Source organism: Portunus trituberculatus, chromosome 48 (genome assembly GCF_017591435.1).
Source record: "Portunus trituberculatus isolate SZX2019 chromosome 48, ASM1759143v1, whole genome shotgun sequence".
Lineage (NCBI taxonomy): Eukaryota > Metazoa > Arthropoda > Malacostraca > Decapoda > Portunidae > Portunus > Portunus trituberculatus.
In genome coordinates, this window is record NC_059302.1 from 22,462,920 (window position 1) to 22,488,451 (window position 25,532).

Below are 25,532 nucleotides of genomic sequence, written 5' to 3' on the forward strand. Positions count from 1 at the left end.
CCTTTGTCGAGTGAGAGAACAGTGTGTGAATGTCTCAGGTTACTATTATAGGTATGAAGAGCCAGCCGACCACCACCACCACCACCACCACCACCACCTCTGGCCGGACACGAGGCTTCTTCAGGCACGTCATAAACATCACGTCAGGAAACTACGTCCGCTGTCTGAGGTTCCTGTGATTACCTCCTCCCCCTTCTCCCTTCTCTCTCTCTCTCTCTCTCTCTCTCTCTCTCTCTCTCTCTCTCTCTCTCTCTCTCTCTCTCTTCCTATCTTTCTCATGATAATCTTAATTAATATTTTCCTTGATTTTCTTTGCCTCTCTCTCTCTCTCTCTCTCTCTCTCTCTCTCTCTCTCTCTCTCTCTCTCTCTCTCTCTCTCTCTCTCTCTATCTTTTCATGATAATCTTAATTAATATTTTCCTTGATTTTCTTTGCCTCTCTCTCTCTCTCTCTCTCTCTCTCTCTCTCTCTCTGTCTGTCTGTCTAAAAAAAAAACCCACACCTTTCCTACTTTCTTCACACTTTCCTGTCACTTTCTCTGTACTACCTCGCCTGCTTCCTTCGTTCCTTCACCTCCCCGTCACCTGATGCACCTGGCTGGCGGCGTCTCACCTTGGCGCCACCAGACCCCGTGGGAGCTTGACACCTGATTCCCTCCCCTTAGCCACGGATCACCTGGCGAGGGAGGAAATCACTGGACTGGACTAAGTGGTCTGTTCCGTGAAGGGTGTTTATATAGGTGTTCTGTGCAGGGTTGTTGTTGTTGTTGTTGTTGTTTGGTTATGTGAGGAATTGTTAGTCTTTCGATTTCTTTTCCTTTCTCTGTTTCTATTTGCATTTCTGTGTTTCACTGTTTGATCTGTTGCAGTCTCTGACGAGACAGACAGACGTTACCCTACGGAACGAGCTCAGAGTTCATTATTTCCGATCTTCGGATAGGTCTGAGACCAGGCACACACCACACACCAGGGCAACAAGGTCACAACTCGATTTACATCCCGTACCTACTCACTGCTAGGTGAACAGGGGCTACACGTGAAAGGAGACTCACCCAAATATCTCCACCCGGACGGGGAATCGAACCCCGGTCCTCTGGCTTGTGAAGCCAGCGCTCTAACCACTGAGCTACCGGGCGTGTGTGTGTGTGTGTGTGTGTGTGTGTGTGTGCCTGTCTGATTGTCTGACTGTCTGCCTGCTTGCCTGCTTGCCTACTTGCCTGCCTGTCTGTCTACTTGCCTGCCTGCCTGTCTGTCTGTCTGTCTGTCTGTCTGTCTGTCTGTCTCTCTCTCTCTCTCTCTCTCTCTCTCTCTCTCTCTCTCTCTCTCTCTCTCTCTCTCTCTCTCTCTCTCTCTCTCTCTCTCTGCAAAAACTATTAATACAAGTAAGCAAAAAATAAATAATCAAAGAATAAAGAAAGAAACCCGAAACGAAAATTAAGCACAAATGAAATCAGACTTAACACAGGCAGTGACGATGATGATGATGACTGCGAGGACACTGATGGCGGTGTCACTGCGTTAATGGAGGAGAAGGAGGAGGTGGTGGTGGTGGTGGTGGTGGTGGTGGGGATCGCCTGCCAGCTGCCACCCTACTCCCACGCCCCCGCCACCTGGCCGCCCACCTCGGGGTCACCTGGACAGGTAGTGATGTAGGGGGTAGGGGTACCAGGTGAAGGTGGAGCGACCCAGTTAATTAAGGAAGCTTCAATTTGTGTGTGTGTGTGTGTGTGTGTGTGTGTGTGTGTGTGTGTGTGTGTGTGTGTGTGTGTGTGTGTGTGTGTGTGTGTGTGTGTGTGTGTGTGTTTATGCAAGGGTGGAAGCCAGCCTAGGACAGCAAAAATAATTGAAAAAGCCCCACTTGATTGCCAGTTCCCTTAAAGTTCAAATAATGTGTGTGTGTGTGTGTGTGTGTGTGTGTGTGTGTGTGTGTGTGTGTGTGTGTGTGTGTGTGTGTGTGTGTGTGTGTGTGTGTGTGTGTGTGTGTGTGCGTCCGTCTTTTTTTCCTTCTTTTTGTTAGGTGTGGTTATGGCGGACAGATGGCTGGAGGGAGGGAGGAAGGGAGGGAGAGAGAGAGGGAGAGAATTAAGGACGCAGGGAAGGAAGGAGGGGGTAATGATGGGAAACCTGAGGAAATGAAGGAGGGCAAGGAAGGGTAGCGAAGATGTGTCACTCCATATTAAGTGCCTGTCCTTGCCTGGTAACAACACCACCGCTAGTCACTAATGCAACGATTACACCACCACCACCACCACCAACAACAACAACAACAACAACAACAACAACAACAACAATAACAACGACATTAAGAAAGAGAAACAGTTATACAATTAGTTTTTTTTTCATGTGTAGGAAAGGAATGACAATGCGACAGCGCGCGCACACACACACACACACACACACACACACACACACACACACACACACACACACACACACACACACACACACACACACATTAGCATACTCGTAAACAATGTAATACACTTTAGAATTTAGACGCATTGCAACACCACTTCCTCTCTCTCTCTCTCTCTCTCTCTCTCTCTCTCTCTCTCTCTCTCTCTTACTGGTAAAACAGCTTCACTCATCTTTTAACAAGTGAGTGATTTTATGACTCTGGAAAGGTATGTTCAAAGCAAATGAAGGTCACATCGCTCAATTAACATTCCTGCCGCAGCTGTGAGTAATGTTTCCCAGCGAAGAAGAAAAAAATTACAGCGACATATAAGTCCATTTTCTTTTACCTTCTCTTTCACGCTTGAGTGGACAGAGGTTTATGATGGAGCGGAGCAGACCGGGCAGGAACGTAAAAGGACAGCAGAGGAGTGGAAGAATTGTTCGCGCAGCATCCGTCTTCCGTCACACTCCACTGGCCTGACGAGAGTTTGGGCCGATATTACACTTGCGATGAAGGGCAGAGGAGGATTAAGAGGTGGATGGGGGAAAGGAGAGAAAGAGAGGTGAGGAGGATGAGGACGACGTGGTGCGGGAGGGAGCAGAAGGGAGAGGAAAAGAATGGGTTATAGTGTGAGGGGACTAGTTTTAACTTTCATCACAGCTATGAAATGCTCCCACTTTCTCCATCATGCCTTAAAATCTAGTCACTGCACGTCAACATAGACACAAAAAAGTGGCGGCCTTTTCCATTTCACTCCAGCCGTCTTCCCTCTCTCCCCTCCTGTCTGTCTGGCCTCGGAGATAGCTAAGTGCTAACCCACAGATTAAAACTTTTACGAGAGGCCACCGTCTGATATAAATATTCCTGGCGAAATGACTCACGCTTAAGGCCAATCCTTCCCACCACTCCCACTGCTGCAGCACTTACGCCACTCCCACGCTGGAGCAGGTGGTGCACAAAGGGAGGGAGGAACAGAGGGATAGAGGGAAGGGCGCTAATTACCAGAAGCCACCAAGCACAGGTGTGGAGCCCCGGGGGAGCGGCCAGACACCTGCTCGTCTTTCTAGTCCCAAACAGGTGCTCCCACATAATTGCCCCACAACAAGAACTCATTAAACCCTTCCCGGCCGGAGGAGACCCAGACAGTCAGGGTGAGGGGCGGGAAATGCAAGAAAATGAGATCAGTTTCTGAGTTTCCACGCCTTGAAGAGAGACGAGAAAACTGCTTCACTTCGACAAATTTACCAAGTTCCCTTCTGGCCCTGGTTCCTCTGTGGCACGGGCTCGCCTTCACTCGGGGTACAGTGCCGCGTCAGGGCGTGGGAGAGCGGCAGGGAGTGTGTGTGTGTGTGTGTGTGTGTGTGTGTGTGTGTGTGTGTGTGTGTGTGTGTGTGTATGAGGGGGGGGGGAGATGGCCGCGATGAGTCACCCGTCGTGTGCAGAATCTTCAAGGCTGCTGGCGAGGCAGTGGGCGAACAGTAAGGAATTAGGAAGGGGAGGAGAGAGTTGCAAGGCTTTCTCTGTTTCTGTCCGTCCTTGTCTGTCTATCTGTCGGTCTCTCTCTCTCTCTCTCTCTCTCTCTCTCTCTCTCTCTCTCTCTCTCTCTCTCTCTCTCTCTCTCTCTCTCTCTCTCTCACAGATCCACCCACCGCCACACAAAACATTCATAACAGCCGTGATAAGCCTCGCACAAAGCCATGATAACAGGACAGTCCGTCAGAGGGACAACCTGGCGCCTCGAGATTACCCTCTAATTGCACAATATAAACCTCGACGGCTGTGAAATTAGTAATGCGGCCTTCGACCATCAGGTAATAATGGCAAGGGCCCTCAGGTATGCCCTTGGAGGATTACTCTTGACCCCACGCTGACCCCTTTCCGCTGGCCAGCCGTCACCCAGCCACCTGACCCTCGCTGCTCCACGCTCTGCCCCACCATTCACCCCTTCGCCCCGGGACGCGCCCACCTGTACTCTCTTATGTCACTGGCTCTCGTAATTACACGCCCCGTAAAAAGAAAGGGCGAGGTATTCCGGAGAAAGCTGCCCCGATACAAAACTATGCCGCGGTGATGGAAAAAAGTGCGTATCTGTTGACGTTAGATCTCAATCGCTGACATTACTGTTTTGGGTACGAGTATACCATGCTTTTTTTTTTATATCATCAACTGTCTATGGAAGTCAGAAGATTAATGGCCAGAGTCTTCACTATTTTAATCTCCTCATAAGTTTCTCAAACTGTATGAAATTATCAAATAGTAAGCAGAATGAATATGGAAACGCGTCACGGTACTGAAGAGGTTAACCCCTTCATTACTTAAATGTATTTTCAGTTGATTTTTGGGTAAAATTAGATGATTTTATTTGCATTAGAAAGGGTCTATAGAGATCAAAAGATTAATGGCCAAAGTCTTTACTATTTTAATCCCCACATAAGTTTCTGAAGTTGTATAAAATCGCTACAACAGTAATCAGAAGGAATATGAACACGTGTCCTGGTACTGAAGAGATTAAAAGGGATGCTCTCTCTCTCTCTCTCTCTCTCTCTCTGGGTACACGCAATTATCTCCTGCGGGTGTGAAACAAAGATGTAGGTAATTTACGCGAGTCCCTCCACACTCGAGACCTGAGCCTGCCCGTGTCATCCTTCTCAGCAGCTGTTTCCTTCAGCCACTGTATCGATCTGACGTAACTACCATCTCCTTGACCCCGGGTTGTACCCTTCAGCAGGTCACCATCTCGTCTTCGGCAAGTCACCACCCTCCTCACCACGTCACCATATCACGTATTCCCATTCAACGGGTCAAAAACTCCACTCCAGGTCATCTCTTCCGCAGGTGAGCAGTTCTATATAGGTCACCGCGGGTCACCACCTCCTCAAGTCGCCGTGTCAACTTACTGTGACGTTTCGCCCTGAGGAGTCCTTCCCAGGGTCAGCGCGTCACGGGAGGTCACGGGAGCACAGTATCCCAAACTTCCCTCCCTCACCTCATTTTCTCAGAGGGGAGAAGGCAGAGAAGGAGACTGAGCAGGGTAAAGTGTCCTCCTCCTCTTCTATTCCGTCATAAAGTAACTCGAGCGCCGCGCTGAGGTCGCCGCCCGCGTGACTCCCCCGTGACCTAGCGTAACAGCCGTGACTGGGGCCGCCACGCACCTTTGCACTGCGCCAATTACAGACGCACCGCACCTTGCTTTTGGCGGTGCACCTCGCATTTAATCATTTTTCGCGCCTTCCTTCCTAAAATTTATTGGCTCGCGCTTTTAGGAGCCAGACGCTGGTGGAAGTTTTTATTTTACCGCAACAAACTGTGGGGGAAAAGTTTCTGGCCCGCGCCGCACCTGCCAAGCCCCAGGACTGCGATTTACGATATGAGCGGCGCCGCTAAACTTTAGGGAGGGAAGGACGAAGGGAGGAGGCAACACAGAAAGAGGGAGAAAGAGAGAAGGACGAAGGGAAGATGCAGTAGAGAGGGAAAAACGACTGGAGGAAGCAACAGAGAGAGAGAGAGAGAGAGAGAGAGAGAGAGAGAGAGAGAGAGAGAGAGAGAGAGAGAGAGAGAGAGAGAGAGGAAGAAGAAGAAGAGAGAGAGGATGAGAAGGAAGAACAAAGAAAAGAGGCAACAGAAGGAGAGGGAGAGAGAGAGAGAGAGAGAGAGAGAGAGAGAGAGAGAGAGAGAGAGAGAGAGAGAGAGAGAGAGAGAGAGAGAGAGAGAGAGAGAGAGAGAGAGAGAGAGAGAGAGAGAGAGAGAGAGAGAGAGAGAGAGAGAGAGAGGAAAGAAGTGACAGAAAGAGGGAAAGAGGGAAAGACGAAAGAAAGAAGCAACGAAGAAAGGGATAGAAGGAAAAAACGAAGCGAGGAAGCAATAGAGGGAGGAAAGAATAGAAGAACAAAGGTAAGAAGAAAATAAATAAAATGAAGGAAGAAGCAGAAGAAGAAGGGAGGAAATTTAAGAACGAGAGGAGAGAGCGATCATGGAAAAATGGAAAGAAAGACAAGATGAAAAAATAATGAATGGAAAATAAAAATAAAAGGAACAAGGCAACGGAGAATGGAAAGAAAAAGTGTAAAAAAATAAAAAAGAAAAGAAAAGAGGGAGAGAGAGAGAGAAGCAGTAAAGCGAGGCAAGCAAAGATAAAAACAAAACAACAACGATAACTGCGAAAATAAAAAAAGAAAGAAAGATTAACGAGTGACACAGATGACAACTGAAGAAAAGAAAACGAACACACGTACGACCAACGTTCAAAAGGGCAAGAACTGAACCCTCCCCCACACACAAAAAAAACACACACACACACACACACACACACACACACACACACACACACACACACACACAAATAAATAAATAAAAGGAACAGAAATTGGAGAGAGGCGTGGCGCGTTAAAAACATGTATCCAGAGGTCAAAAGGGCAAAAGGTGTGTGTGTGTGTGTGTGTGTGTGTGTGTGTGTGTGTGTGTGTGTGTGTGTGTGTGTGTGTGTGTGTGTGTGTGTGTGTGTATGTATGTCGCCAGCCCAGCACGCAGCAACAAGATTCCCAGCACCATGTTAAGACACGCTGAAGTGAGTCACGAGGGAGGAGGCCCTGGGAAGGCTCCTGTAGGCGGCCCCAGGGAAGGTGACGCCCCTAGGGAAAGTAAGACAAGGTGATTACTGCAGCCAGGTGTTAGAGAGAGAGAGAGAGAGAGAGAGAGAGAGAGAGAGAGAGAGAGAGAGAGAGAGAGAGAGAGAGAATTACAAAGGAATATCAAACATGTATATACTCACTGTACAATTAATTTCACCAAAGAAACACAAAATCAACAATAAAATAGAGAAAAAAAGTCGCTGTAAAAAGAAAAGAAAAAATGAACTTACAACTACGAGAGAGAGAGAGAGAGAGAGAGAGAGAGAGAGAGAGAGAGAGAGAGAGAGAGAGAGAGAGAGAGAGAGAGAGAGACTTATACACTGACAATAAAGAGATGAAGGAAGACAGATGCAATATGAACCAGTGAACCAAAAATGTGTACCTTCCCACTCCCTCAGTCACACAAACCTCCGCTTCGAAGAGTCTTTAATTAACCTCTTCAGTACCACGACGCGTTCTTATATGCATTCTGGCTACTATTTGGCGATTTTATACAGCTTCAGAAACTTATGTGGGGATTGAAATAGTATAGACTCAAGCCATTAATCTTGTAACTTCCACAGGGCCTTTAGAATGGAAATAAAATCGTCTAATCATACCCGAAAATAATGATAAAAATGCGTCTCAGGATTGAAGGCGTTAAGTGACTCGGAGCATAATATTTACCTCGCTTTGGGAAGGAAAAGTGATCGTAAGGAATGCATGAGGTGAAATAAAAAAAATACGAAGTGAACGACAGAAAAAAACGTGAGAGGAATAAAAAAAAAGGAAGGGAAGAGAAGGGAAAGATATTAGAGAAAAAAAAAAAATAAGAGAATGTCAGAGGGGTAAAAAGAGAAGGGAGAGGAAAAAAGAAAGGATAAGAGAAAATCTGAGGAAAAAAGAAAAGGGAAGGGAAAGGAAAAGAAAGCAGAGGAAAGAAAGAGTAGGAAATAATATGAGATAAAAAGAAAAAGGAAAAGGAGTGAAAGAAATTAGAGGAAAGAAAGGATAAGAGAAGGTAATAGGAAAAGAAAAAGAGAAAGGAAGACAATCAAAGAAGAAACATGCGAGAAGTGAGTGAGAGGAAGAAAAGGGGAAAGGAAGAAAAGGAAAAGGAAGAGAAGGGAAAGGAAGATAAGCAAATAGGAAGCATATGAGACGTGAGTGAGGGAAGGAAGAAGAAAGAAAAAGAAGGGAAAGGAAGGCAAGCAGAGAAGCATGTGGGGAGTGAGTGAGGGGAAGGAAGGGAAAAGAAGAGAAGGGAAAGGAAGATAACCAAAGAAGATGCATGGAAAAGTGAATGAGGGGAAGGAAGGGGAAAGAAAGGGAAGGAAAAGGAAGATAAGCAAAGGATAAGTATGTGGGAAGGAGGATGAAAGGAAGAGAAAGGAAAGGAAGGCAAGCAAAGAAGAAGCAGTGAGAGAAAGGAAAGGAAAAGAAAGAACAGGAAAGGAAAAATAGCAAAGGATAATATGAGTGATTAGGGGAAGGAGGAGGAAAAGAAGAGAACGGAAAAGAAGACACGCAAAGAGGATGCATGTGGGGAGTGAGTGAGGGGAAGGAAGGGGAAAGAAAGAAAACGAACAGAAACACTACCACATTTAGAGACGTTAGAACTTCCTCTCGAGTCGAAACACGTCTGGAGCGTCGAGGCGGTGAGGTCCATGGAGGATGGGGAGCAGGAGGGTAGGGGGGAGACAGGAGAAGAGGAAGGAAGAAATGGGGGAGGTGAGGTGAGAGTGTGAGAGTGTGACTGCTGTGACTTGAGAATGCAAAGCCAGGTGTTTAGCTAGAGAGAGAGAGAGAGAGAGAGAGAGAGAGAGAGAGAGAGAGAGAGAGAGAGAGAGAGAGAGAGAGAGAGAGAGAGAGAGAGAAGGGGTGGAAGCCAATGGAGTCCTTAAAACAATTTCACCTCCTCTTCCCCCTCCTCCTCCTCCTCCTCCTCCTCCTCCTCCTCCTCCTCCTCCTCCTCCTCCTCCTGCTGCTTCTTCCTGAAAGCCTACCGTCACTACTGCTCTGCTCACCACCTGTTTTTATAATTGAGGAAGGAAACGTAGATAGCAGAGACCAACTGGTGTCAAATGGGAAGGAAGGAAGGTGGTGGGCAGGAAAGTAGGTAATCCCGCTAACCAACTGCGAGAGAGAGAGAGAGAGAGAGAGAGAGAGAGAGAGAGAGAGAGAGAGAGAGAGAGAGAGAGAGAGAGAGAGAGATCGTAGAGGGTTAAACACAATACAGTAGAATGGAATAAATCTTCAAGTGTGTGTGTGTGTGTGTGTGTGTGTGTGTGTGTGTGTGTGTGTGTGTGTGTGTGTCGTGGTGGGCGGCTTGAGACCTGTCACACGGGTATCAGAATGACGGGCTGGAACACATGGCCTCTCCCTTCTCCTTCCCTTCCCTCCTGCTCCTCTCCTCTCCTCTCCTCTCCCTCCTACCTTCCCATCCCTCCACCGCCACACACCGGCCATAACATATCCCATACACCAGGATAACACAACACCCTCCCCTCCCCTCCCCCCTCTCACGCTCACGGTTCCTTCCTCTCTTCTTTCCTCACTTGTTATCCATCTTCCTCCACTCTCTCTCTCTCTCTCTCTCTCTCTCTCTCTCTCTCTCTCTCTCTCAGGTGGCTAGCGTCTCATCTAAGCTCAGTTTAACAGGTTTTATTGGAATTTATCGGAATATTTAAGTATTTTCATGATTCAACTGATCGGTTAGCAAGGATTCTGCATCATGAATAGGACAAAACATTAAAAGATTCTTGCTAGTTATATCTACGGTCTAAAAAAAGGCAGTTATTACGAGACTTTAACGCCTTCAATATTGGGACATATTTTTACCTTGACATATGTGAAAGATTAGACCATTTAATTGACATTAGGAAGGGTCTATAGACGTCAGAAGATTAATGGCTACAGTATTCACTATTTTAATCCCTACATAAGTTTCTGAAGCTGAGTAAAATCACTAAATAGTAAGCAGAATGTATATGGAAACGCGTCATGGTATACTGAAGGGGTTAAAGCAATACAGATTCTCTCTCATTGCTTCCTTCTATCCTCACGTGTCTCCAACAAATTTCATTGGCATCAAGCACTTCATTCACTACAGGTATTGCGTAAGGCAGCTGGAGTGAGTCTTTCTTCCCTCGGTGTTATCAATGAAACTACACATTCGGTGCAAATTACGATTATTACTATCAATAAAGCATCGGACTGACTGGATCTTCCGGGCTTTTCACCGATGATGGCTACCTGTCCACGTAACCTCGTCATTACCTGAGCAACAGACATCACACCTGTCCGCCCCTTTTCCCTGTAGACCCCGAAAAAGTGCACGATCTCTACCTTCCCTTCCCTTCTCTTCCCTTCCCTTCCCTCAGGTTATAAGCAAATGCGTAATACACGTTAGAAATGCCCCATAGACTTCACATAACTTTACATTTAATAGTAATAATATAATGTGGCGTGAAATACAAGTGGTTTATTTATCACAGCACTAATATGACGGCCATGGCAACCAAGTGTAGGCTTATTAAATGGTGTTTAGACACAATAAGGTTAGAGGAAGAACAACAATGACGGTTATGATAATGATAGTGACGCTGATGATGATGGTGGTGATAACAATGAGTAACGTGACAAAACAACGATGAACATGATAACAAAAGGACACGGTGGGAGTAAATGAGGGTGATGGTGAAGATAGTGAGTAGTGAGGGGAGAGGAGAGCGTGAGAGCCGTACAGTGGTGATAGAGGCAGTGGTGATGAGGCTTGGTGATGCTGGCGGAGGTGATAAGGCACGCAGGTGGGAGGGAGGGATGGATGGAGGACGAAGGAGAGCGAGGGAGAGAGGGAGAGAGGGAGTGAGTGAAGGGGTGTCAGGTGTGTGTAAGATGAGCAAAGTCTCCCTTCTACCCAGCGTCCCTCACCTCCCAACACGACCCGCATCATAACCACAGATGTTAATGATACGACAGAGCCACCATACCCCATCCCTCCCTCTTCCCCCTCGCCCGCCTCTCACATTCTCTCATTCAAACGCCCATTCACTCACAAGCACACTGGAGAAGGGCACATGTGGCAGCCGGCTTACGTTCTACATTCACTCACTCACTCACCCACACCTATATTCACACCCACACACGTCACCTAATGAACTAGCACGGTACTTATGCCGTATAGAGTGTTTGCCTTAATGATACAGTCAGATGATCCTCTCCATTCATCCACCAGACGATTACCAAGCCTGTGTTTAGCCATATGTTCTTTCTCAAGGCCACTCACCCACTCATAACAGAATACTTCCGCCCTTAAACGATTATTACAGCTTATGATTCCCGTTTCTACTTGACTGTAATGATAAATTGTGGGTTTTTGTGATGTCCGTCTGGCTGCCTCGATCGGTGCTAGATGTTGCAGTAAGTGGGTATCTGATCGAGGGAAATATTCATGGCATCGTAAAGTGTCTCAATGGATAGGATGTGAATGGCTTGAGCGTAAGGTAAATATATACGTGTTTTAAGTGGTGGAAAACTTTAGAACAGAGAAAATAGGATGATAAAGAAAAGTAATATTATAAACGAGGGAATAAATGAATGAATATAGGAAGGATAAAAAGTACATAAACAAGTTGAAAGGGAATAAATGAATGACTATAGGAAGGATAAAAAGTCTTGGAAGAGAATAAATAAATGAGCATAGGAAGGATAAAAAGTAGATTGTGAGCACCGAGAAGCCGAAAATAGAGATGAATAAAAATGAATAAATGCTGAGTATCGACAAAAATCACATCCGAGCATCAAGAAAGCAAGTGTCTCAATGGATAGGATGTGAACAGCTTGAGTGTATGGTAAGTAGACACGTGTTAGTTCCAAGCGGCGATAAACTTCAGAACAACTTTACAACAGAGAAAAATAAGGTGATAAAGGAAATAGAATATCATAAACGACTTGAAGGGGAATAGTGAATACAGGAAGGATATAAAAAAAGTAAATTCTTAGTAACAAGAAGCCAAAAATAAAGATGAATAAGAATCACTGAATCCTGAATACCGACAAAAACAATATTTGAGCACCAAGAAAGCAAGAATTCGAAAGGTGACGTGGATAGGAGGAAAAAACGAATATCTAAGCATTGAGAAACCGGGAATACTGGTAAGGCGAGATAGAGTAAAGAGCAGCTTATCAGGAATCTAATAGAGACGTGTAATCCCACCTCGGCCTTACTAGGAAAGTTTACTCAAGACGTATATACACAACACTTGGTGGGGGCCGATCACTGACACTCCCTGACACGAGTATGAGATACGATGCGTGTGTGTTTTAAGACTGCCTGCTTCTTCACTCCCAGATCCGCCTTGCTCTGTGAATAGCAACGAAGACTGAAGCTTCCCCCACGTGTGAAAGACTTTTAAAGATTTCGGTGAAACTTTTGCTGTTGCGTTAGACATATCAAAAGCTTTTGATAAAGTCTGGCATAAAGCTTTGATTTCAAAACTGCCCTCCTACGGCTTCTATCATTCTCTCTGCAACTTTATCTCAAGTTTCCTTTCCGACCGCTCTATTGCTGCTGTGGTAGACGGCTACTGTTCTTCTCCTAAACCTATTAATAGTGGTGTTCCTCAGGGTTCTGTCCTGTCACTTACTCTCTTTCTATTATTCATTAATGACCTTCTTAACCAAACTTCTTGCCTTATCCACTCCTACGCTGATGATACCACCCTACATCTACGTTCTTTCAGAGACGTCCAACCCTTCAGGAAATCAACAGATCACGCGGGGACGCCACGGAACGCCTGACTTCCGATCTTTCTAAGATTTCCGATTAGGGCAGAGAAAATCTAGTAGTTTTCAATGCCTCAAAAACTCAATTCCTCCATCTATCAACTCGACACAACCTTCCAGACAACTATCCCCTCTTCTTCAATGACACTCAACTGTCTCCCTCTTCCACAATGAATATCCTCGGTCTGTCCTTTGCTCATAATCTTAACTGGAAACTTCACATCTCATCTCTTGCTAAAACAGCTTCTATGAAATTAGGTGTTCTGAGGCGTCTCCGCCAGTTTTCTCGCCCCTCCAACTCCTTACTCTGTATAAGGGCCTTATTCGTCCCTGTATGGAGTACTCTTCGCATGTTTGGGGGTTCCAGTCACACAGCTTTGCTTGATAGGGTGGAATCGAAAGCTCTTCGTCTCATCAACTCCCCTCCTCTGACTAACTGTCTTCAGTCTCTTTCTCACCGCCGAAATGTTGCATCCCTTTCTATATTTTATCGCTATTTTCATGGTAACTGTTCTACTGATCTTGCTAACTGCATGCCTCCCTCCTCCTGCGGCCACGCTGCACAAGGCTTTCTTCTTCCTCTCATCCCTATTCTGTCCAACTCTCTAATGCAAGAGTTAACCAGTACGCTCAATCATTCATCCCTTTCACTGGTAAACTCTGGAACTCCCTCCCTGCATCTGTATTTCCGAATTCCTACAACTTGTCTTCTTTTAAGAGGGAGGTATCGAGGCATTTGCTCCCCTAATTCTGGCTGACGGTTTTGGCACTTTTGAACTCTTTGGAGAGCCAGCGTGGGCTCAACTTTCTTTTTTGTGGCTGGCCCTCTTCCCTACGTAAAAAAAAAAAAAGATTATTTCCTCCTGCTTCATTAACCCCTCTAGAACTGGAACACATTTTTATCTTGAGATTTGTGAACGATTAGATAATTTCATTGACATTAAGAGGTCAGAAGATTAAAGGCCACAGTCTTTACTATTTTAATCCCCTACATAAGTTCCTGAAGTTGTGTAAAATCATCAAATAGTAAGCAGAGTGAATATAGAAGCCAGTCATGTTACTGAAATGGTTAATTTGGTTAGGTTGGCTGAAGTTTTTGAGAGTTTATCATTGTTATGTTTTAGGTTACGTTAGAATAAGACATTTTTTCATCATATCTTATTATAGGAATATTGTTTTAGCAATGGTTCAGTTGGATAGACAGCTTCCCCCACGTGTGATACACTTCTTGTAACTATCTTGAAAACCAGGTTAGTTGTCTCTGTGGCCTTGAAAAACTGTCATAGTGATAGAGGAAGGCGTTTCTGAATACGGGCGAAGACGAGGTTAGCATAATTTTTAGCTTACAGAAGAATAGCAAATATTCATAAGACTGAAGCACGGAACAAAAAAACCTTAACAGTTACAGATGGTTATAGGAAGGAACGGGTGGCAGTGAAAGGATCAGGTAAAGCAAACTAATGCCTCACTGACCACCAGGGAGTTCACACGAAAATGACACAACCTTCCCATAGAGTGACGTCACCACCACCATCACCAACACCATCACCACCACCACCACTCAGTTAGTCAGTCCCGCGTGATAGAGGTGACTCAGAGACAGTATAGTAACGTAGCAGTTCTCAAGACTTACATCCTTATTTAGAAACGCCTTCTGCTCTCACTACGACAATTTTCCAAGGCTAGAGACAACAAGCCGGGTTTTCAAGACAGCTTCTTCTCTTAATCAACTAGAAATCTTGCCAATCTATCACCTTTAAAAACACGAGTATCTTCAACTATAGTCTTTGGAAAGCAGTAATGGTGAAAGAGCAAAGCGTTTCAGAATAAGGGGCTTACCAACTAGACTTTGCCGGAAGTTAGTGAGAAAATTAAGTGTGTCATCATGGTTTTAGTGGGTTCATTCATTACAAGGTTCCTGCACTAATACTGGACAAAGAATAATCATCAGAACCAGAGAGAGAGAGAGAGAGAGAGAGAGAGAGAGAGAGAGAGAGAGAGAGAGAGAGAGAGAGAGAGAGAGAGAGACAGAGAGACCTAGCAACTAGCGAGCCAGACAGCTATACAAACAGCGAAAAGTAAACTTACATATGGAGAGAGAGAGAGAGAGAGAGAGAGAGAGAGAGAGAGAGAGAGAGAGAGAGAGAGAGAGAGAGAGAGAGAGAGAGAGAGAGAGAGAGAGAGAGAGAGAGAGAGAGAGAGAGAGAGAGAGAGAGAGAGAGACCCACAGTAACAAGAACAACAAAAAATCTAGAAATAAGAAAAGATACAATTTACTGGAATGTTGATTCTCTCTCTCTCTCTCTCTCTCAACAAAGAATGAGTATACTTGAAAAAATCCCAGCCCATTCATTCATTCATACATACATACATACATACATACAACCAGGCAACCATACAGACAGACAGACAGACAGACAGGCACAGGCAGCCATTACATCCGGGTTACAACATTGCCTTTCCTACGGTTGCCTGAGATATGCGCTTATTGGTCAACAGCTGCGGCGGTTGGCTGGGCAGGTGGGTAGGCGCCCTTTACTCTGACCTGGGACACGAACCCGGACCTTCTCCTGATTCGTAACAAAGGCACGCATGACTTAAAGATCCAGTTTTCTTTCTTTTTTTTTTTTTAAGGGGTGTGGGGTTCAGGTCCTCTTCATTCATTCGCTCTTCTAGGTGTAAGTAGAACTCGTAATATGAGGGACTAAACAGGTTAATCTTTGTTGACAGTGCGATGTGATTATGTAAAGAGAAGATGATGGTAATTTAAGTTATATGTTGAGGAAATAGCCTGTTTTTTTTTTTTTTTTTTTTTTTTATTCTAAGCGTGTTCCTCATTCATTCACTCAGTAAGGAATGACTAGAACGCAAAGGATATGAACTAAACACAGGCTAAGTTATGTCGACACTATGATTGGTTTACGTAAGGCGAAGGTAATAATACTTTAGTTAGTGCATGAAGGGAAGTAACCATTCTCTCCTGCATGCTCCTCACTCATTCACTCGCTAGCCAATACATAAATAGAACGAATAAGATGGGGAACTCAACATACACTAAAACACACTGACAATAAAGATCAAAATTTCCTAAGGCGAAGAGAATTGAACATCGCTTTCATTATATATCTTTTTATAGTTGCCCTTCCTTCATGCTTTCGACAAAGAAGAAGTTTGGAAAGGGAGATTATTTTCTTTATTTTTCTTTCCTTGGGTTTTGTAATGTATTTCTTTTTTTTTTCTAAAGTAGGAATGTTGAGGAATTGATTTAATTATTTGGATTTGGGAAGGTAATTAATTTTATTGTGTACGTGTATATGAGTGGGGTTTCTCTCTCTCTCTCTCTCTCTCTCTCTCTCTCTCTCTCTCTCTCTCTCTCTCTCTCTCTCTCTCTCTCTCTCTCTCTCTCTCTCTCTCTCTCTCTAACAACTAAGCATAGACTAAGTTATGTTGACAATATGAGAGATTTACGTAAGGCGAAGGTAATGAAGACTTAAAGTAAACACGAGGAGAATATTGAGTTCTTTTATGGCTGTCTCTACTTTGCCTCGAGACGGAGCAGACAGAAAACGTGGAGTCAAACATTGGACACGCACCCAATTATGCAAAAAAGATTATCAAATTTCATGGGATATTGGTTTTATTTGGAATGCAGTTGGGGCAAAATCGCAAGACCTTAATAAGTGAGGAATATTATACGTAGGATGAAAGGAAAATAAATGGACGAAAAGAGTGTAGAGAATAAAATAATAAAAGGAAATTAGTCAGAAGGGAAAATTGAGTTATACACGTAGACTGATGGCGAACATGTGTGTATTGTATCGCAGATTAAGTGGTTGGTATCCCGTGAAACTTGCATTACTGGGACGCATTTTTACCATGAATCTTGGGTGTGATTAGACGATTTTATTTACATTATGAAGGGTCTATGGAGATCAGAAGATTAATGGTCCAGAGTCTTCACTATTTCAATTCCCACATAATTTTTGAAGCTGTATAAAATTGCCTAATAGTAACCAGAATAAATATGAAAACGTGTCATGGTACTGAATGGGTTAAGGGCGGTGATGGAGGAAATGATACACACTAATGATATGACGCAGGATGATATGAGGAGGTGGCTTGGCATCACAGAGCAAATGGTCTGTGCAAATTTCCATGCGGAGTTACAGCCTTTGGTCAATTCATGCATACATTTTGTGAGTATAATTCACACTCCTCCCAATTCAGATTACTGGCGATCTTTGTTGATACACACACACACACACACACACACACACACACACACACACACACACACTCTCTCTCTCTCTCTCACACACACTTGACATCCGGGCGGCTCCGCGTCTTCCCGTGACCTCTGACCTACCCCGAGGCAGGTCACCCGCCACATGCCCACCACAGATGCCTACCTGGGGTCCTTTACGGCTTCCCCCTCCCTCCTAAACTCCAGACACCCCGCTGCTCGCCCCGGAAGCGCCCCGGATGCACTCTCTGCCTTTGGAATTTCCCCTGAAGGTCTTTCTCTCTCTCTCTCTCTCTCTCTCTCTCTCTCTCTCTCTCTCTCTCTCTCTCTCACGGTCGTTTCGCGTATCTTTGTTGACATTAGGTTGGTTACTTCTCTCTGTGTTTACGCTGCGATGATACTGAGTCGATAATTTCCTGGGGAGGAGGAGGAGGAGGAGGAGGAGGATGAGGAGGAGGAGGAGGAGGAGGAGGAGGAGGAGGAGGAGGAGGACATGCAGGAGGAGGAGGAGGAGGAGGACATACAGGAGGAGGAGGAGGAGGAGGAGGAGGAGGAGAATCTTAGTTTAATCCCTTTAGTACCGGGACACATTTCTACCTTGAGATTTTGGTGTGATTAGACGATTTTATTGACATTAAGAAGAGTCTATAGAGGTCAGAAGAAATAAGGCCAGAGTCTTCACTATTTTAGTCCCCATATAGGTGTCTGAAGCTGTATCAAATCACCAAATGGTAAGCAGAATGAATATGGAAACGCGTCATGGTACTGAAGAGGTTACCGAGAATATCATGCATAGTTAAAGAAGTAAGAGAAGAAACACATCAATAGCAACACAGGATGAATGCAATTCGACCTTTTTAATAATCACCGACTAGGATTACACATGTTCTCATCATTATTACCGGTACAAAGGTCACTGGTGTGTGTGTGTGTGTGTGTGTGTGTGTGTGTGTGTGTGTGTGTGTGTGTGTGTGTGTGTGTAATTCACTTCGGTCGCCTCCTGGTCACCCAGCCAGTCTTCCCCATAACGGAGCGAGCTCTGAGCTCATAGACCGATCTTCGGGTAGGACTGAGACCACAACACACTCCACACACCGGGAAAGCGAGGCTTCAACCCCTCGAGTTACATCCCGTACCTATTTACTGCTAGGTAAACAGGGGCCACACATTAAGAGGCTTGCCCATTTGCCTCACCGCCCCGGGACTCGAACCCGGCCCTATCGATTGTGAGTCGAGCGTGCCAACCACTACACTACGCTGTGTGTGTGTGTGTGTGTGTGTGTGTGTGTGTGTGTGTGTGTGTGTGTGTGTGTGTGTGTGTGTGTGTGTAACAGTGACATTATTGCACAACATCCCCTGACACGCCTGATACCAGATCATACATATCCTCTCTATCATCTCCTCTCTCTCATGTAACTGACTTTATCTCCTTTGTTCTGCATCAAAATCCCCAAGAGATATCACTGCTGTCATCCTGTGTTGCGAGAACTGAACCCCACCTGCATCCGATTTTGAACCCCGTATTCAGAAGCGCTTTGCTCTCTTACCACGTCTATTTTCCAAGGCCATAAAAATTATTAGCGGGGTTTTCAAGAGTGTTTCTCCATTTCATAATGTAGAAATCTTGTCACTCTGCCTCTAGAACCGTAAAAAAAAAAACACCTTAAAAAACTTGAGTAAATTTTAATAAAGTCTTTTGAAATAGTGGAGGTGAAGCACAGAAGTGTTTGATAAGTCAAGCCTTATCCTGGTGTCGTCTTTGTCTTAACTATTGAGCAGCTGAAGAGTTTTAATCAACTTTTTTTAAAAATTCAACTTAGGTTTAATATTTTCAAGGCTTTATAATTTTTTTTTAACAGGATGGTCTTCTTTATTTCATCTCTTTATCACTCATTATATTACGTTTTCCATAGATTTTCTACAATAAAGAAATTAATAAACAAACACTATTTTACTAGCAAAACAAATCATGAGAAAGAGAATGAAGGAAAATACACACACACACACACACACACAGAGAGAGACACACACACACACACACACACACACACACACACACACACAGAGAGAGAGAGAGAGAGAGAGAGAGAGAGAGAGAGAGAGAGAGAGAGAGAGAGAGAGAGAGAGAAGAGACTTGCAATGATCAGACTTCCAGGATTGAAGTATCGCAAGACGGAACAATCGTACAAAAAAAAAGAGATGGGGCAGTAGGAGGGACAGAGCGTGAGGGGGTCCCGATGTGAGCTCACGAGGAGATGACAAGACAGGCAAGGAAATCATCAAGGAGGTACTGAAGCGGATGCAGGAGGTGGGCTTTCCAAATAAATCCTGATAAAATAACTTAGTATAAAAAAGCGTGGTGGAGGTAAGGGTAAGGAAGAGCCGGACGACGAAAGACTGTTATTAATGATCTGGTCACACAAGGCACGTCGATGGCAGACCGCAGGATCCGCAAACACATCCGGAAGAACAAGTATTGGACAGTAAAGATTTTTCGATCGATGAGAGAGAGAGAGAGAGAGAGAGAGAGAGAGAGAGAGAGAGAGAGAGAGAGAGAGAGAGAGAGAGAGAGAGAGAGAGAGAGAGAGAGAGAGAGAGAATCCTATGAAATAACAAACACACACACACACATTTAACATACTACACTGAAGTTAAATAGATAAAGGGTAACGAGGCTGAAATAAGATTTAAACAACCTATAAAACAAACTTATAAAACAAGATACAGGATTATTAGAAAAAATGTCCTTTCATGAGACTGGAAATGACTCAATAATTATAGACAAAACACTCTTAAATCTAAATTTGATAACGTGGCCACTGTTTTCCTGAGTGCATGAAAAATCTTGATTAACCTCTTCAGTACTAAGACGTATTTTTACCTTGAGGTTTGGGCATGATTAGATGATTTTATTTACATTAGGGAGAGTCTATGGAGGTCAAATGATTAATGACCAGAGTCTTCACTATTTTAATCACCACATACGTTTCATGAAGCTATATCAAATCACCAAATAGTAACTAGAATAAATATGAAAACACGTCCTGGTACTGAAGAGATTAATGTGTGTAAATGTCGAGAAATGAAAGAGGTGCTGCACTCTTACTAGACCAACGATACCCAACATGTTTCTCCTTAGTTGCTGCTTTTATAACTCTCATTCGTGGGGAAAGTAAAGAAATAACCGGGAAAGTAAAGAAATAACCAAACTTCACCTAATCTAACCCGGATGAATATGGAAGTTAAGGGGATAAAAAAGACTAAAAGTAAAAACAAGGCTAAAGGACAAATAAGGATGGCAGTGTTCTGAGATAAGACGCAGGCACCACGCAGCGCCAGGACGCCTCTCCTCCCCTCGACATCTGCCTCGACTCAGGTGCACTTGTCTGAACAGAACCCCCTTGACCCGCCAGCTGTGTCCGCCACCACCCTAGGGACTCCTGACTCACCCTCCAGAGGCACACACCCCATGAGTATTTCCTCCAGCACACCCAAACCTCTCACTACTCCCCCTCCTCTCCCTGCTCTCCCCTTCGCCTATCGATACATGACCACCTTGCATGATGCTGTTTGTGGTGCTCGTTTTCTATTTCTCCAGTCTCTCAGATCCCTGCCTCTCTCGTCCTTCCGATTAACCTCTTCAGGACTGGAATACATTTTTACCATGAGACGATTTTATTTACATTATCAAGGGTCTATGAAGGTCAGAAGATTAACAGCCAAAGCCTTCACTATTTCAATCCCCCACATAAATTTCTGAAGCTATGTATAAAATCACCAAATAGTAAGCAGAATGAATATGAAAACGTGTCATGATACTGAAGGGGGTAAGTTCATTAGTCTCGGAGAGTAAGTACGTACAACTAGTTGGTCTTCTCCGCTCCAAGTTACTATACATAAACCCTATTTTTCTGTCGTAAAGTACACCAAATAACACGCCCGCGGTTAGCAATCAGGGTATGGAAGGAAAGTAAGGGTTCAGGTTTGATAACGTTGTATACACGCAAATATAAAGCAACTACATCACAAATTACGTAGCGAATGGTTGTAATATAATGATTTGATAAGGGTGGTTATGTAAAATTAATAAAGAGTTTTAGTAGATTGGCCAGAATTACAGTGCACAAATTCATGGAAATATACGATGAGTACACATAGGTAGATAGGTTTCATACAGGCACTGGCAAAGGTAGAGTATACACAGTCTCTTGTAGTTTCTCTTATCACTCGAGTCCCGACGACGCGCCCTCACACTTTCTTATCATTTACCCATATTCTGACAGACTTCCGCCCCGCACCTTCACTATATTCAAAGGGCTCTAGTTGAAATGACACGCATTTTTAAGTATGTTTCTGTAATTCTAGACATGTTAACAAGTTTTCTGTATTATCAACATGACAAATACTCTTTAGAACTCGGCTAATCGTCTCTTTGGTCTTTGAAAATGGACGCATTGAGAGAGAGAGAGAGAGAGCGTTTCTGAATATGCCGCTATAGATAGATGTTCATTACTCTTTCATATATTACATTTGTCAGCGTGAAAGAAAACACACAAATCGTCACCACCATGCACGGGAGACAGACCAGGACCTCCAAACCAATACCAACTTCCTACACTGTCAGACTCTCAGCTCCTCATTGCAACTAACCCCCGTCTTCCCCTCACCAGCCTCCACTCCCCCCTGGTACTATTAGCTATGTTGTTTTATGACGTGAATCTTTTTTTATTACCCTGACTGAAATACACTGTGATTACTTCAGCACGACTTGGGGATTTTGTTGATGAGAGAGAGAGAGAGAGAGAGAGAGAGAGAGAGAGAGAGAGAGAGAGAGAGAGAGAGAGAGAGAGAGAGAGAGAGAGAGAGAGAGAGAGAGAGAGAGAGAGAGAGAGAGAGAGAGAGAGATCATGTCACTCATACACACGTGCACAATAAAAATAAATACCCTTCCAATAACTGCATCGAGGAGAGCGAGAGAGAGAGAGAGAGAGAGAGAGAGAGAGAGAGAGAGAGAGAGAGAGAGAGAGAGAGAGAGAGAGAGAGAGAGAGAGAGAGAGAGAGAGAGAGAGAGAGAGAGAGAGAGAGAGAGAGAATGCCACTCATACACACGGACGTAACAAAATTAAAAACCTTCCCAATAACTACATCGAGAGAGAGAGAGAGAGAGAGAGAGAGAGAGAGAGAGAGAGAGAGAGAGAGAGAGAGAGACAGAGAGAGAGAATCATACCACTCGTACACAACAAAATCCTAATATCTACAACAATTCTTCAACGTTCCTACTTTCCCATAATCAAAAAAAAAAAAAAAAAGATAGAACACAAAACCCAACGAAAGAAAATAAACCAGGAAAATAATCTCCCCTTTCCAAACCTTTAAAAGAAAAAAAACAAAAAGAAAAATATAAGCGTGACATTTATAGGGGGGGGGGGAATTAATCACGCGGCAGCTTCCCTCAGAATAGGAAGCCGAATAATTCAGAACCCACGATTGATTCTTTATAAATGGAAATAACTGATGCAGATTACGTGACTGGTGCGACTCACGAACCCAGGAACTCACGTCGTAAACCATAAGAAGAAGAAGAAGAAGAAGAAGAGCAGGAGGAGGAGGAGGAGGAAAAAAAGATAGGAAATAAAGGAATAAAACAGAAAATAATTGGAATAACACAAAAAAATGAACTAGTAACGATTTGTTGATATTTGAGGCAATTTGAAGCGACTACTAAATATCTGGCATTCGATGAGAGAAACGTGTCAACACAAACTGAGAAGGAGGAAGCAGAGAATCGCAAGGAACAACAAAGGATAAACTCACCAACAAGACCATTTTTGTCCCCTTGGAAGCCTGTCTGAGAAATACTAACTAACGACAGAGTAAGGAAGTGAAGGAAGAAGAGCCAGGACGAGAACGGAAGAGAGAAAGGCGGAAAGAGAAAGTCACAGCAGGAAAGCCAGGGAAATAAACTGAAACATTAACGCACCATCATTACCCATCGATTTACTGGACTTAGTTAACTGCCTCACCGGTCTCCATTCTGTTACACCACATCAAACTTTCACAGCCGAGTCTATAGAGGCGAGGCGACGCACCGGTCCGCTCGGCTGGGCCCCAAACAGTCAGCGGGAACGAGTGTTTTGGTCGGTTACACCACAAAGACGACTCGGCCTCCCCTGACATACCTGGGAGCTCGGTGTTCAGGTGTGAGGGACAAGCGAGACCGTAGGGAATACCAGGGGGGGTATTTTAGAGTAAGGGAGTGTATGGGGAGGAATGTGTTGGGGTGAGGGAGCGTGTGGGGTGGAATGTATGAGAGTGAGGGTGTTTTGTGGGCTGTGTGAGTTGTATATGGGGAGGAAATGTATTGGGGTGAGAGAACACGTGGGGTGGAATGCATAAGAGTGATCGTGTTTTGGGGACTATGTGAGGTGTGTATGGAAAGGAATGTATTGGGATGAAGGAGCACGTCGGGGTGGAATGTGTGGGGGTGTGGGACATTGTGTGAGGGTAAGGATGAGGGCCCGGGTGTGTGTGTGGGTGAGTTGTATGTGGGTGAGGGTAACGGTGAGGGTGTGTTTAGGTGGAATGTCAGGGGATGAAGGCATGGGAGTGATGGGATAAGGGTGAGCGTGTGAGGATAGAAAGCGTATGGTAATGATGAGGGTGTGTTGAAGTAGAGTGTGTGAGGATGTGTATGGATAAAGTGAGTGTGTATGTGTGTGTGTGTGTGTGTGTGTGTGTGTGTGTGTGTGTGTGTGTGTGTGTGTGTGTGTGTGTGTGTGTGTGTGTGTGTGTGTGTGTGTGTGTCTAGGTGAATGAACTAGTCAGGTGCAAAAGGAATAGAACGAGAGCACATTTAATTTCCAAAGACGTTACTATACAATTTACTCCCACAAAGAAGACATCAGCAAAGCGATTTATTACGATTTTTACCTTCACTTCTAAAAAAAAAACGTGACAATTTACGGCCTGTTTCTGAGGTCAGTGTTTTTCTATGTCAAGTTGTTTATGTCTCAAATATCTTTACTGTTTTAAGTCTTCGCAAAATTTCTTGGCAAACACTGTAATAACATTGCCAATTAATCATACACAAGGAACTATAAGAAAAAAAAGCAAAATCTGGGCCATGAAAGTAATTAAAGCACTTATGATGACCTGCTTACAAAAAGTTCACCCTAAAAAAAGAGAAATTTAATCTTTTTTTTAGAAATTGTTGAACATTTGTCTGCAAACTATCCTTTAATTAACAAAAATCCCACACGAGGCATAAAAACTCGCTCCGCAATACAACACCCGCCGCGCCGCTGTCCCTCCTCAAATAAATACAAAAATATCTCGTCGGAGTTCAAATTGGACCGTCAGAATTCATGTTTCAAATTTCAGCGTCACGTGAGGGTGGCGGCAGAAGACAGGGAGGGGAAGGGACGGGCCGGGGAGAGGGGAGGGTGTGTATGACAAGGGGGTGAAATGGTTTCCAGTTGTCCCACATGGTCTGGCAGGGAAGGGAGGGAGTGAGGAAGGGAGGGGAGGATAGATAGAAGGGAATGGTGGGAGCCAGAGATGGAGGGCCCGGAGAACATGAGCCGTTGAAATCTTCTGGACCCACTCAACACATCGGGCCAGCCAGACCTGAACCACGCCACCGCCAGCCTCGTATCGTCTGACACTCCACACTGCCCACGAGTACTCCGCGACTCCACCACACGCCCACCACTACACAAATGCACCTGTTGCCCCGCCCACCTGGTATACGCCCTTGCAGGCCTCTAACCACCGCCCACTCCGTTATTCCCAGGCTCCGTCGCCGCCCCAGCTGGGTCTCCTCCTCTTTCACGACCCTTGGTGGGTTTGCCCTCACCACTCCGCCGCTAAAAAGGAGATGTAACCCCTAACGCCCCGCCAGCTCCTGACCACTGTTGCGGGGCCTCAGAGGCAGTAAAACACACCCGGACGCGACCACAGGCGGCAGAGCGGCTCCAAACACGACGCACATGACGAAGCCACCGTGACGCCTGAAACCAGAGGAGAGTAAACGTCCTGAAGACACATGTATGCAAAAATGTTACAACACCACCAATTCTGTTATGAAATGGTGGGTCCTCGTCGGTACGGTGTGTGTGTGGGCGGGATGGAGGGAAGGGAGAGAGGGAAGGGCAAATTGGTCTCTGGTCATGTCTTCAGGACTCGAGAGAGGATCTGTTAGCTCGCTCCCCAGAGAGCCTGTCCTTCTCAGCCTGCAATGAGTCACTCTCCATAAATTTTTGTGGGATGAACCAGGAAGACCAGCGAGACCACACCGGCGAGTAGCGAGGCCTTGTGGGGCGCAGGGGGAGGGCGAGGTCGAGGGAGGAAAGGTAAGGGGCGGCGCAGAGAAACAAGAAAACACACAATGGGGGATCTGTAAGGCAGCGGCTTGATCCCCGCGGCGGCCACACAAGCAGGCGCAGGGAGGCCAGAAGCCCACACCGACCAGTCACAGGAAGTCCCACGATGTGTCGAAG

General features: G+C 45.0%; 1 protein-coding gene across 4 annotated transcripts in view; it reads right to left on the reverse strand.

Moving 5' to 3' along the window:
- Nucleotides 1–25,532, reverse strand: part of LOC123498515 (D-ribitol-5-phosphate cytidylyltransferase-like) — an 83,199-nt gene that overhangs the window by 18,365 nt on the left and 39,302 nt on the right. Inside the window, exon 1 of one of the 4 annotated variants that reach the window (XM_045245690.1) lies at nt 2,744–2,983. The exons of the other annotated variants lie outside the window; for them this stretch is intronic. The gene's annotated coding sequence lies outside the window, so the exon portion shown is untranslated. Of the gene's footprint in view, nt 1–2,743; nt 2,984–25,532 lie in introns of those variants that run through there. 4 annotated transcript variants of the gene reach the window in all.